We start from the raw sequence: 13939 nt of genomic DNA on the forward strand, positions 1-13939 counted from the left end.
CGCGTCCGATGCAGCAGTCATAAGACCTAGAATTTCCATGCATAAGGCTACCGAAGGGAATGATTGAGACTGAAGGTTTCGACAAGCTGTAATCAATTTTAGACGTCTCTTGTCTGTTAAAGACAGAGTCATGGACACTGAATCTATCTGGAAACCCAGAAAGGTTACCCTTGTTTGAGGAATCAAAGAACTTTTTGGTAAATTGATCCTCCAACCATGATCTTGAAGAAACAACACAAGTCGATTCGTATGAGACTCTGCTAAATGTAAAGACTGAGCAAGTACCAAGATATCGTCCAAATAAGGAAATACCACAATACCCTGTTCTCTGATTACAGACAGAAGGGCACCGAGAATCTTTGTGAAAATTCTTGGAGCTGTAGCAAGGCCAAACGGTAGAGCCACAAATTGGTAATGCTTGTCTAGAAAAGAGAATCTCAGGAACTGATAATGATCTGGATGAATCGGAATATGCAGATATGCATCCTGTAAATCTATTGTGGACATATAATTCCCTTGCTGAACAAAAGGCAATATAGTCCTTACAGTTACCATCTTGAACGTTGGTATCCTTACATAACGATTCAATAATTTTAGATCCAGAACTGGTCTGAAGGAATTCTCCTTCTTTGGTACAATGAAGAGATTTGAATAAAACCCCATCCCCTGTTCCGGAACTGGAACTGGCATAATTACTCCAGCCAACTCTAGATCTGAAACACAATTCAGAAATGCTTGAGCTTTCACTGGATTTACTGGGACATGGGAAAGAAAAAATCTCTTTGCAGGAGGTCTCATCTTGAAACCAATTCTGTACCCTTCTGAAACAATGTTCTGAATCCAAAGATTGTGAACAGAATTGATCCAAATTTCTTTGAAAAAACGTAACCTGCCCCCTACCAGCTGAACTGGAATGAGGGCCGTACCTTCATGTGAACTTAGAAGCAGGCTTTGCCTTTCTAGCAGGCTTGGATTTATTCCAGACTGGAGATGGTTTCCAAACTGAAACTGCTCCTGAGGACGAAGGATCAGGCTTTTGTTCTTTGTTGAAACGAAAGGAACGAAAACGATTGTTAGCCCTGTTTTTACCTTTAGACTTTTTATCCTGTGGTAAAAAAGTTCCTTTCCCACCAGTAACAGTTGAAATAATAGAATCCAACTGAGAACCAAATAATTTGTTTCCCTGGAAAGAAATGGAAAGTAGAGTTGATTTAGAAGCCATATCAGCATTCCAGGTCTTAAGCCATAAAGCTCTTCTGGCTAAGATAGCCAGAGACATAAACCTAACATCAACTCTAATAATATCAAAAATGGCATCACAGATGAAATTATTAGCATGCTGGAGAAGAATAATAATATCATGAGAATCACGATTTGTTACTTGTTGCGCTAGAGTTTCCAACCAAAAAGTTGAAGCTGCAGCAACATCAGCCAATGATATAGCAGGTCTAAGAAGATTACCTGAACATAGATAAGCTTTTCTTAGAAAAGATTCAATTTTTCTATCTAAAGGATCCTTAAACGAGGTACCATCTGACGTAGGACCACCTCCCTTGGAGGCAAAGTTTGTAAAACTGATTTGTGGGTGTGGTGAGGGGTGTATTTATAGGCATTTTAAGGTTTGGGAAACTTTGCCCCTCCTGGTAGGAATGTATATCCCATACGTCACTAGCTCATGGACTCTTGTTAATTACATGAAAGAAAATGCTTGTATTTCACATAAACCCCAGACCACTACTGACAGGAGTAGAGGTGCCTTGATTGATCTAGATAATTTCTCCATTTTGGACAATGGTAGACAAATTTGTAGAAAGGAGTTGTCATTAGGAGCCAGATAAACAAATGCTCACCGGGATGGAGAGAAATCTTGTAAATCATTTTGAGCTTTTTGTATTTAGCATGTTATCTTAATGTATTTATCGCTTCTTCACATCCAGAACCCATGGCTAAAATAACAGCCCTCAAGCTAAAATTTTTCTTTATAAAATTATTTGAGGAAACTCACAGTACTAGCAAGACATGTTAGATCATCTCACCAGAGCAGAGAGTCCTACAAAAACAAAGTCTACACCTAAAACAAGGGTGGCATAAAAAAACAAAGACATTAAAGAACATACTGACATTATAATAATAAACATTAGATACACATTAGTGAAAAGGCAGCTACTTTATCATTTGGTATCATTTCATTTTAATAGGTTGCAAAAACAACATAAAAGGAATTTCACAATAAATAGGTGTCCTATGTTTAAAGAACAAATACAAACTCCTCAATAAAACCTTTCAAATGTTTATGCAAGCAAGATATTGAAAACATATGTAATCCAAGGAAAGAAATATAAAAGTAGCCTTACTAGAAAGCAAAAACAGTATTGTCATCAGCAACTGAAAATGGTGGAGCTGGTTTCAATAAGTCATTTTAAATAATTTACTAGTACAATAAAATGCGCTCTGTGTAAAAAATGTTTGATATGAACAGTGCAATAATAGAACTACAAGAGAACATCGAGTTCCTGTTATATACATTTATTCTAGTTGGTATAAAATTCTAACAATATATTAAACTAAATGTTTCCTTAACTCCCAAGACAGACCAGCCAACCATAATGTTAATTTCATGTTTCTGGGTACATTTGTTACTTTGGACTAGAAGCATACACATTATATCAACCACTTCTCTAAAGTTACAAAACATTCTCATTTATATGAAATGCTATGTAAATAGTCTCAGAAGGCCATGTGACCATGGTTCAGAATGTTTAGGAGAATGGTCACATGACCCTGACTTAAAGGGACAGTAAACACCTTCATATTTTAATATAAAATGTTTAGTCATGAGTAGTAAAACAACTTTGCAATATATGTTCATATTTATGTTGCCCCTTCATGTAACAGCTCTGACATCTCTAATTATCAGAGATTGAAAGGCAAAGAGAAGACTTTCAAGACTAACTTTGTTACATACCTGTCCCTAATTACTTTATACTAGCATTATGCCTGTCTAGCTTTTTTTAGGCAGACTCAAGCCCAGGTTGGCTCCTCCAAATAAGATAAGTAGTGGGTAGAGTTTGGCTATTAAAAAACAATTGCAGCAAACAATATATCAATTTGTTTTAGCAATATTTAGACTTGAATGATATTTATAGCAAGACAACATAAATGCTATCTAATTTCAAGGTGTTTACTGCCCATTTAAGTATAATCAGAACAATGAAGATCAATTTGGACTGAGAGTTATAAACTATTCTTTGTAACATTTGTAAAATGTTTTGTAACAGGAAAGAGGATTCACATGAAGGGAATTACTTTTCATCATAGTCAAAGCACAATACAATATATTTTTTTGTTCCAGAATTCCTAGGTAATAATTTGGAAACATAATTAGTGGATTTTTTTTTTTTTGAAATGTCACTATGATATAAGGGGTTAAATGGCGATTATGGAGTATTCTTGATAATAAAGATATGGGGGTAGATTTATCATACAGGGGATGCTGCTGTTTCCGTGCGAGCATTCAGGCTCACCGGAAACATAAGTTATGAAGCAGCGGTCCAAGACCTGCTCCTTAACTCATCCACCACCTATGAGGTGGTGGACAGCATTCATCCCGATCAGATACGATCAGGATAATTGACACCCCCTGCTAGCGGCCAATTGGCCGCAAATGTGCAGGGTGCGGCATTGCACAAGAATTTCACCAGAAATGCTTGTGCAATGATAAATGCTGAAATCGTATGCTGTCGGCATTAAACGATGTAGGGCGGACATGATCCACTGTAGGAGATCATGTATGCCCTACATCGATAAATGCCGACAGCCTACGAGATTTGATCAATCTACCCCATGTTGTTGTTGGTATTATGATTAAAGTTGACAAAGGCACAACTTGTGGAAAATGTTGACTAAATAAAATGTTTTAAATTGTGTATTTCAATAAAATAAATACATTTCAAAGCATTAATTATGTTTATTTCCCTACTTATCACCCATACAAATAAAACACAGTGCATTTGTCTCGCCCTAGACAATATTACCCAGGACTTAGACCCCAAGAGGCCTATTTATTAAAGATCTGTTGGAGCTGATCCGAAAGTGCGTATCAGGCCGACAGACCTCGCTGAATGCGGAGAGCAATCGGCCACCAGCAGGGTGTGTCAATCAACCCGATTGTCCGCCTGCTTTAGACCGCTGCTTCATAACTGCTGTTTCTGGCGAGTCTGCAGGCTCGCCAGAAACACGGGCCCTCAAGCTCCATTCAGAGTTTAATAAATGGGCCTCCAAATGTGGAATGGACATAAATCGTCCTCTTCATGTGTATTAAAGTAACACCCTTTTATGGGCTCTTTATTCTTAAGTGCTACATTTACCAAAACCCAGGCAGATAAGGAGCCGTTATATTCATCCCCTGTCCGCCCTGCATCGCAGCTAGCAATACGCTGCTCGCATTTATCTTTGCACAAGAAAAAGAAAAAAATAATATTTTTACATTTCTAGGTAATGAGCGCTGACCCTAAAACACTTCCAGCACATTTTTAAAGAAACATCTGTAATGATCTTTTCAGACAACTGTGTTGTAGCTCAGACATCATGGAGATATATAATGTATCCAATAACTGCTAATAATGTTCTTTGGCTGGCTGATACCATTAAAATGACTGCCAAAAAGATAACACCATCTGGCAGTTTACAAGGATGATTTTCATTTTGCATTTGCCAAAGTACTTCAGTGGAAGGTCTTTTACTCTTTCCATTGATGTCAAAGGCAACTGAAAAACAATATTGGCACACAGTTTACACTGAGCCCATTAACCTCTTTAAATTTGTTGTATGTGGCCACAAATGTACTCAACTTTTTGTCCCCCTCTCCTAGGCATACAAGGTCTAAATGCTCTTATAGCAGGGTGACATAATTTTGCTTGTAAATGTTAAAAAAACATGTTTATCTGAACAAATAATATAATCTTTTATACTGTATGTCACTGTAAAAATATGAAAAACACAACAAATAATTTTTTTATTGCCATGTAATATCTTTTACAATTAAATATATTCAATATAATAAAATGTAATAAAAAAATATATTTATAGAAATAAGACATAGTTTAAAACCACAAACAAAAATATATTAAAGGAACAGTTTAACCCAGAATTGTTATTGCTTAAAAAGATGCATTATCCCTTTATTACCCATTCCCCAGTTTTTCAAAACCAAAACGGTTATAATAATATACTTTTTAGCTCTGTGATTACCTTGTATCTAAGCCTCTGCTGACTGCCCCTTATCTAGGTTCTTTTGACAAACTTGCATTTTAGCCAATCAGTGCTGACTCATAAATAAATCCATGTAAGTGAGCACAATGGTATCTATATTGCACATATGAACTAGCGCTGTCTAGCTGTGAAAAAAAATGTCAAAATGAACTAAGAGGCGGCCTTCAAGTCTACTAAGGTTTAGCTTTCAACAAAGAATGCCAAGAGAACAAAGCAAATTTGATGATAAAAGTAAATTGGAAAGTTGTTTAAAATTGCATGACCTATCTGAATCATGAACGGTTAATTTTGACTATACTGTCCCTTTAAGTAACCTGACATAGATGTAAATTAAATGGTTGAGTAAATATTCTAACCATATTAGCGACTCAATCGCAGGCAAAAATGTTATGCCCAAAACAAGTATTTTATACTATCAGGTTAAAGTTGCTAAGCAACATACTCTGAGATGCCACTTTTCTTACCCAGTTGCTTAAATTGAAAATAAGGGTAGTGTTACACTTTACACCTTATGAGTTTTTTATGCAATTACAAAATAAAATGAGAAAGTATTTAAAGCCAACATAACTATACACCAGCAGAAACATTTTAGTAGCCCTCCTTTGAGCAGATTCCAATTTGTTTATACCCTGCTAGAGATATGGTGGCCGATTCATTAAGCTGCAAATGCAGATGTTTCCTGCGCGAGCCTTCAGGCTTGCCGGAAACAAAAGTTAAGAAGCAGCGATCTAAGAACGCTGCTCCTTAACTCATCCACCACCTCTGAGGTGGCGGACAGCATTCATCCCGATCAGATATGATCGGGATGATTGACACCCCCTGCTAGCGACCGCAAATGTGCAGAGGGCGGCATTGCACAAGCATTGCACAAGTAAATTCACTATTTAGTGTACAGCGGCGATCGTACAAAGAGGATCCTCCATGGTTTTTGCGGTCGCCGGTCTTAAATTCCGCGGTCCTGGATGAAGATAGATGGGGTCGCCGCTTGGAAGAAGACTTCACCGCCAGACTTCAGGAACCGTGAGTACCTATCTGGGGGTTAGAGTTAGAATTTTTTTAAAAAAATTTTAGATTAGGAATGTGGGCGCCGAAAAAGAGCTGAATGCCCTTTTAAGGGCAATAAAAGAGCTGAATGCCCTTTTAAGGGCAATGCCCATAAAAATGCCCCTTTAGGGGAAATGGGTAGTTTAGGATTTTTTAGAGTCAGGTTTTTACTGTTAGGGGGAACTTAGTATTTTTTTAGGTAAAAGAGCTGTTTAACTTAGGGCAATGCCCTACAAAAGGCCCTACTGACAGTTTAGTATTAGATTATGGGGATTTTTTATTTGGGGGGGATTTTTTATTTTCATAGGGATTAGGTTTCATTTTTTTATTTTTGATAATTTTGTTTATTATTTTATGTAATGTTAGACTTTTATTTTCTGTAATTTTAGCTTAATTTAAACTTTTTTTTTTCTTTTTTTTTAAGTAATGTTAGCTTTTTTTATTTTAATTGTAATTTAGGACTATTTTAATTGATGTAATGGGGTTAATTTAGGGGATGTTAGGTTAGGGGGCTTAGTGATTAGTTATTTGCGTTATGGGGTTTGGCGGTTTAGAGGTTAATATATTTAATAGATAGTTTGCATTGTGGGGACTTTTCAGATTAGGGGTTAATAGATTTAATAGATACTTTGCGGTATGGGGGTGGGCAGATTAGGGGTTAATACATTAGTTATTGCGGTGGGGGGTTGCGGTTGAGAGGTAGATATCGCGCATGCGTTAGGTGTTTGATTTTTTTCTTCCCAACGCTAACCTTGCCATATATCTGTTCCTAATTGGCTTCAACAGACTTGATTAGATAAGGAACAGCAAAATAATATATTTTATTTCTAACAAAAAGACAGTGGAAAGCCATTTCTACTCCAGTTACAAGTCCAAATTGGCTTCTTAAAATAAATGGTCGGGAAAGTTTAGCTATTTAAAAACATTCACAGTAAACAAGACATCAATGCGTTAAAAAACACAATAATCTATTATATTACCTTATTGCAGGACTACTGCGAAATCTTATAATTGCAAGGTGTTTACTTTCCCTTTAATACATACTGAGGGCAAGATTTAGAGTGGAGCGCTAATTATCGCTCACGCTTGTATGCTAACTGCGCTTTACTTTAATCGCGAAAAGTGTGGGGGGGAAATAACACCCTACTTAAAAGCAAACCCGATCATATTTAATCAAATGCACAAACCTTACATAAAATATTAATATTTCACATTCCATATATAAATATATATTTTATAATAAAAAGTACATTATTTCCTATGTGAAGAACATAGGAATGTAAAATATGTGTGCGTATATAAGGCACATTATTGAAATATTAATATTACATATAAAATATTTAAAAAAAATAAAAATATATACAAATTAATAAACTGTAAAATATTCTAAATAATCCATAGAATATATCAATATAATTTACAATATGTTTCAATATTTTATCGTATATTATAAAAGGCCAAGTATGTTTGTCCGAAGCAGTCATGAGCAGTAGAGAATGCGCGAGACAAACATACCTGTCCTTAACCCTTTAACGACCAGCGCCGATGCACAGTAGAGACTGTGCGAGACAATGAGGACGGCACTGGTCGTTAAGCCCTCGCGATCACACTAAAAGTAGCGAGATCTCTCTATTTCAGCATGCCCCACGAGTGAGACAGTGCAGAAATAGTATTGAAGAGGTACCGGAACAGAGAATACTCTGTATACCTCTTTGCATCGGGCAGTGGTGCCGATCTTTGGTGGCGTGGGAGGGTTAGGAGGGAGGCAGTTGGGTGGCCCATTGCTGGAGGGGGGGCGGGCGGGAGGGGCAGGAACAGGTGGGACAGCTACACTACAGCAAAAATTTATGCTGAGAGCGGCAGGGAGATGGAAGGAGGGAGGGGGGAGGAGGGAGAAGGAGGTACAGGGGGATCCTAGAGTGGAGGGGGGAATAAACCCTAGGGAAAAGATCTTGGAGGGGGACATTCTGGCCCTTGTACACAGGCTTTAACACTAATATATAATATTTCAATAACATGCCTTAAGTATACTAAGTTTTCATTGCGCTAACTCGACCGCGTTCAGGACTAGATATGTTACACTCCTATGTTCTTCAAATAGAAAATAATGTACTTTTTATTATGACATATATATATATATATATATATATATATATATATATATATATAATTTCTATACATATCTGATACTGTTCTATAACTACATATCTATAACTATATATCTATAGGAATACATATGCAATATAGGTATATACATATATATATATATATATATATATATATATAAATATGCATTTAAGAATAAAAACAACATTATCCTGTAAGTGAAGAACATTGAAATGTTAAATATGTACAGTAAATATACAGTAAAACACATAAATACATATGTCCATATATATATATATATATATATATATATATATATACTGTATATATACACATACATATACATCTTTATATATGTATCTCTATGTTAAAGCACGCTGCAGCCTTTTTTTTCTAATACCTAAGACCTCATATCTTTGAGCACTTATAACTTTTTATTGCAATATTTTTTTTAAATAATTTTTATTAGACAGTGTTAATGTGAGTGTAACCGTACTGTGAAATGTATTTTTAATGGGTTTTTTTTGTGACACTTTTTATTTGAGGGTAACAGTTAACCAGAGCTCTGACTTTGAACTAAACCAACACACGTTAAATTCAATTGCACTCGAGTGAACGTGTATACTTTCAACTTGTAATACGTTGCATATGTCAGCAAGAAACCAGATATTGCTTGTGCACAACAGTTAGCACTTTACTTCTAATCTAGCCATATGTCTACTCACCCTAAATTTTTGTTGGTAGGCTTAAGTTAACTTAAAATTAATTGCATACTGGAGCCATATAGACCCAGCAAAACATTTTAATAAAATTTGCAATTTACATGTAATTTAGCTGTAAGAATGACATATTTTACAAACCCCCAATGGCAATCTTGGGTCACATCAAGTAGTGATGATTAGTAAATTGCTTCCTGAATGCATTTGATAGACATCTATAAGGAGCTGTCTAGGTTCAAAAGTCAGAAACATGTAACAGAACATGGCAACCAGAGATGGACACTTTATCAAGACTCTCGGTTTCTATTAGTAATGAACTAAATTTTTCATCTAAGCATCAACAAGGTATAGACTTAAGGCTAGATAACAATATTTAAAGATACAGAGATAAACTTCATAAAGACTTCAACTTTATTATAGATTTTAAAATGTTCAAATCAGCAATCTATCAATAAAAGCATAATGTAGGACCTAAAGGCGGGTCAGTAAAAGGAATCATTATTAAGAAAAAATACTGGCAGCCTTTTTACGATGACAATTTTTGTTTTTATATCATTGAAAGTGAATACTGCCATTGATGACCACCTACCTGCAATTATTTTTTTTTAAAGTGGTAGGTATTGCCACCATTGATTTTGTACCTCACCAAACTGCAAACCTCAATGTAGACAAACTTACAGTGAGCCAGAGGAGATACAGAAGTAAGGCACTGAAGCATATCTGTAGTGAAAAGCACAAGTGATGCCTTTCACATTTTCCAATGGAGAATAATTAAACTTTAGTAAGGTAAAAGCTCTCTTAAAGTTACAAAAATAAATAAACTTGCTTTAAAGTTAGCCTTTAAGGGACATAAAACCCTTTTTTTCTTTCATGATTGATAGAGAATGCAATTTAAAACAACATTCCAATTGACTTGTATTATCTAATTTGCTTTATTCTTTAGGTATCTATTGTTGAAGAAATAGCAATGCACATGGGTGAACCAATCACACAAGGCATCTGTCTGCAGCCACTAATCAGCAGCTACTAAGCCTATTTAGATATCATTTTCAAAAAAGGATATTAAGATAATGAAGCAACTTAGATAATAGAAGTAAAGTTGTTTAAAACTGCATGCTCTTTCCAAATCATGAAAGAAAACATTTTGGTTTCATGAAAAATTATTAAAGTTTTCATTTTGTGAAAAAGCCTATTCCTGTCTTGTACTAACAAACGTGTTGAGGCTTTACTATAACAGAACCTACAAAAACAGAGGGCACCACATAGTGTATCACAACTTCAACCATTCATAAGCATAATTGTGTGTGAAGAAATATACTCACATTTATCAGTCACTACAAAAGGTGAGAACAAGGAGGCTGAAATCTCAGCTCTCTTTAAAAACCCAGGAAACTCTGATGATCAAGACGTCACTACAGACCTCGGATAATTCCAATGATCCCAAACTACAGTGAAGGTCAGCTCTGAGGTTCCAGCCTGCTTATACTCACCATTTGTGGTGATTGATAGATGTGGGTATATTTCTTTACATACAATTCTGCTTACTAATGGGTGACGTTGTGATACGCTATGTGGCGCCCCTGTATTTGCATGTTCAATTAGAGAAGAGACGATCTGAGCCAAAGTACTCGGCGTTTGAGAAGCATCCTGACTAGTTAAACTTCATCCGTTATACAGCCCTTTGATGTGGACTCTTTATGAACTTTAAGTTTTAATATTTTCACTTATACGTTCTTTTTTATGTCTTTAACACGGTATTGATTTTTTTCAATGACTTACACTGGTTATTATTATTATTATTTTCTTTTTTATTACAGTGTCCCCTTGTGCTAGCACAAATATATATTTATATAAGCATATACATATGTATTTATTGGGAACACACAGTTCCCATAGACTGCAATGAAAAGGCACTTTTTAGTGCCATTTTCTTCTAACACCCCACTCTCACCAACTTTAGACCCCAAAAATGTTTGTTTTTTTTAATAAAAACTGCAATGCCCTCTATTTTGAGGGCACTTGTATCACTCTCTGGTTAATTTTCTGAGCAGTAATTGCTACCACAAGCTTGCAGTAGCAATAACCAGCCACTTACAAAGGCTGTTGAATTATTGTGTACCCACAAACTGCAAATTTCCCATTTGCGGGTGCGCTATAATTTAGAGTTCCTCTTGTAATCTAGTCCATAATATTTAGAAGACAGTTAAGATACAAAAAACATAATTTATGCTTACCTGATAAATGTATTTATTTCTTGACACGGTGAGTCCACGGATCATCATAATTACTATTGGGAATATCACTTCTGGTCTGCAGGAGGAGGCAAAGAGCACCACAGCCAAAGCTGTTAAATACAACTCCCCTTACCCACAACCCCCAGTCATTCGACCAAAGGGAAAGGAGAAAATAAGTAATATAAGGTGCAGGGGTGCCTAAGGTTTATAAAAAAATAAACAGTCTGAAATAAAGGGCGGGGCCGTGGACTCACTGTGTCAAGAAATAAATACATTTATCAGATGACCACTGCTTGAAGAAAAAACAGCCTCAGCAGAAGCAAAATTATCAAATTTGTCAAATTTAGAAAAAGCGTGTAAAGATGACCAAGTGGCAGCCTTGCAAATATGATCCACAGAAGCACAATTTTTGAAAGCCCAGGTAGAAGAAACAGCCCTTGTGGAGTGAGCCATGATTTTCTCAGGAAGCCGCTGATCAGCAGTCTCATATGCCAAGCAAATGATACTCCTCAACCAACACGAAAAAGAGGTAGCCGTAGCTTTCTGACCTTTACGTTTCCCAGAAAAAACAACAAATAAAGAAGAAGACTGGTGAAAATCCTTAGTCGCCTGCAAATAATACTTCAATGCACGAACTACATCCAGATTGTGCAACAAACGTTCTTTATGAGAAGAAGGATTAGGACACAAAGAATCAACAACAATTTCCTGATTAATATTCTTATCAGAAACAACCTTGAGAAGAAAACCTAATGCAGTATGAAGTACTACCTTGTCAGAATGAAAAATAAGAAAAGGAGACTCATATTGCAAAGCAGAAAGCTCCAAAACTCTTTGAGCCGAAGAGATAGCAACCAAAAGCAAAACCTTCCAGGTTAACAACTTAATATCCAAAGAATGCATAGGCTCAAGCGGAGCCTGTTGAAGAACTCTCAAAACTAAATTAAGACTCCAAGGAGGAGTCAAAATCTTAACCATAGGCTGGATTCTAACCAAAGCCTGACAAAAAGACTGAACTTCTGGTACATCCGCCAGACGTTTATGTAACAAAATAGATAAAGCGGAAATTTGACCCTTCAGGGTACTAGCAGATAAATGTATGGACTATGTGAATCTTGCTACTTACACTTCCCCTCTTAGTCACTATATTAATTTTGTCATAGGGAATATTTTGGACAGACCTACACCGGTCCAGTATTGCACTAGATAGTATAATTTTGTTTGAGGTCCATCCTCTTTTTTAGATAGATTTTGGTGCAATCCGTGAACCATTTTTTGGTGTATATCTGCCTAAAAATCCCTCCTACTCTATTCTGAGTTTCTATGGTATACATTCTGGGGTCATTGTGGATATACAGCCGTTTATTATTTGTTTGTGTTTTAATCTAAGTATTAATCACTACTTATATAGTAGTTTTTATCTTTTTTTTTAATAATAAATGTTAAGTTTTAATATTATATACCCACTGAATAGCCACTTATACTAGTCTCCCTTTGCGAGTGCTCTACTTTCTGTTCGCTTGTCTCCTATTTTTTCTACATTTACTTGAACAGTGAGCACCCTCCCCTGGTATTACTAGTCTATACTTCATTATATCAGATATTAGTATTATTGTCCCCAATTTGGGTGACTACTTTTATTGGTTAAATTGTGGTAAGCTAATACTTGACGGGGAATCATTAAATACAACTTCCATTACCACTATCCCTATCTTTATTATATAACATATTGTTTTTGCTGTTCATGACAGTTTTTTCTTTGGGATATTTACTATTATGTACATTGGGCATACTTAAGTATGACGTCCTCAAGTTTGTCACAAGATTTCAGGAACAGACAGGAACAACGAATGCGAGATATTGATAAAACTTTCACTTCTTTTTGTGATAATGACACTCCTACACCTACTGAAATTAACAATTAGGAAGAGGGACTAAAAACCCTAAGCTATCTCATTAAAAAACATACAAGGTCCTTCTGGAACAAGAGTTCCTATGACAAATACCTAGCACGACATATAATACCTAGGGGCTTACGGGTCCGTTTATTTCCTAGCTTCTCATTCCACATTGACTCTTATAAAGATAGATGGGAGCAAGCCCTTATAAACTGTTCAGAGGTTCTGGTAGCAATCTTGTCTGATTATGAGACCGAAGTACTGTCCGAATTAGACACAGAAATTAATGATTTTAAAATTAAGCTATAGAAATTTGAGAATCTAGACAATTTTAAGAAGGCATATAAAGAAATGCGGGATGAACTAGACAATAAAGAAAAATAAATTATTCAGACCAAGTGCTCAAAAATGAAACGAGACTTAAAAGATTTTGAGAAGGGAAAAATATTTACTTGGGATGAAAAACAAGCTAGACGGAGACCCATAAACAGTCTACCACCATCCCTAAGTACTTATCAATCAGACTGTGAATCCTTTGCAGTTGAAGACAGTGACTCTGAGAATATACTGACTCAAACTAGATCGAACAGTTTTTTAGGGAGAGGTACAGATTACCTCGAGAAGGCCATAAAAGACAAACCAGAAGGGGCAGAGGCCAAAGGGGGAA

Source organism: Bombina bombina, chromosome 5, assembly GCF_027579735.1.
Source record: "Bombina bombina isolate aBomBom1 chromosome 5, aBomBom1.pri, whole genome shotgun sequence".
Classification (NCBI taxonomy): domain Eukaryota; kingdom Metazoa; phylum Chordata; class Amphibia; order Anura; family Bombinatoridae; genus Bombina; species Bombina bombina.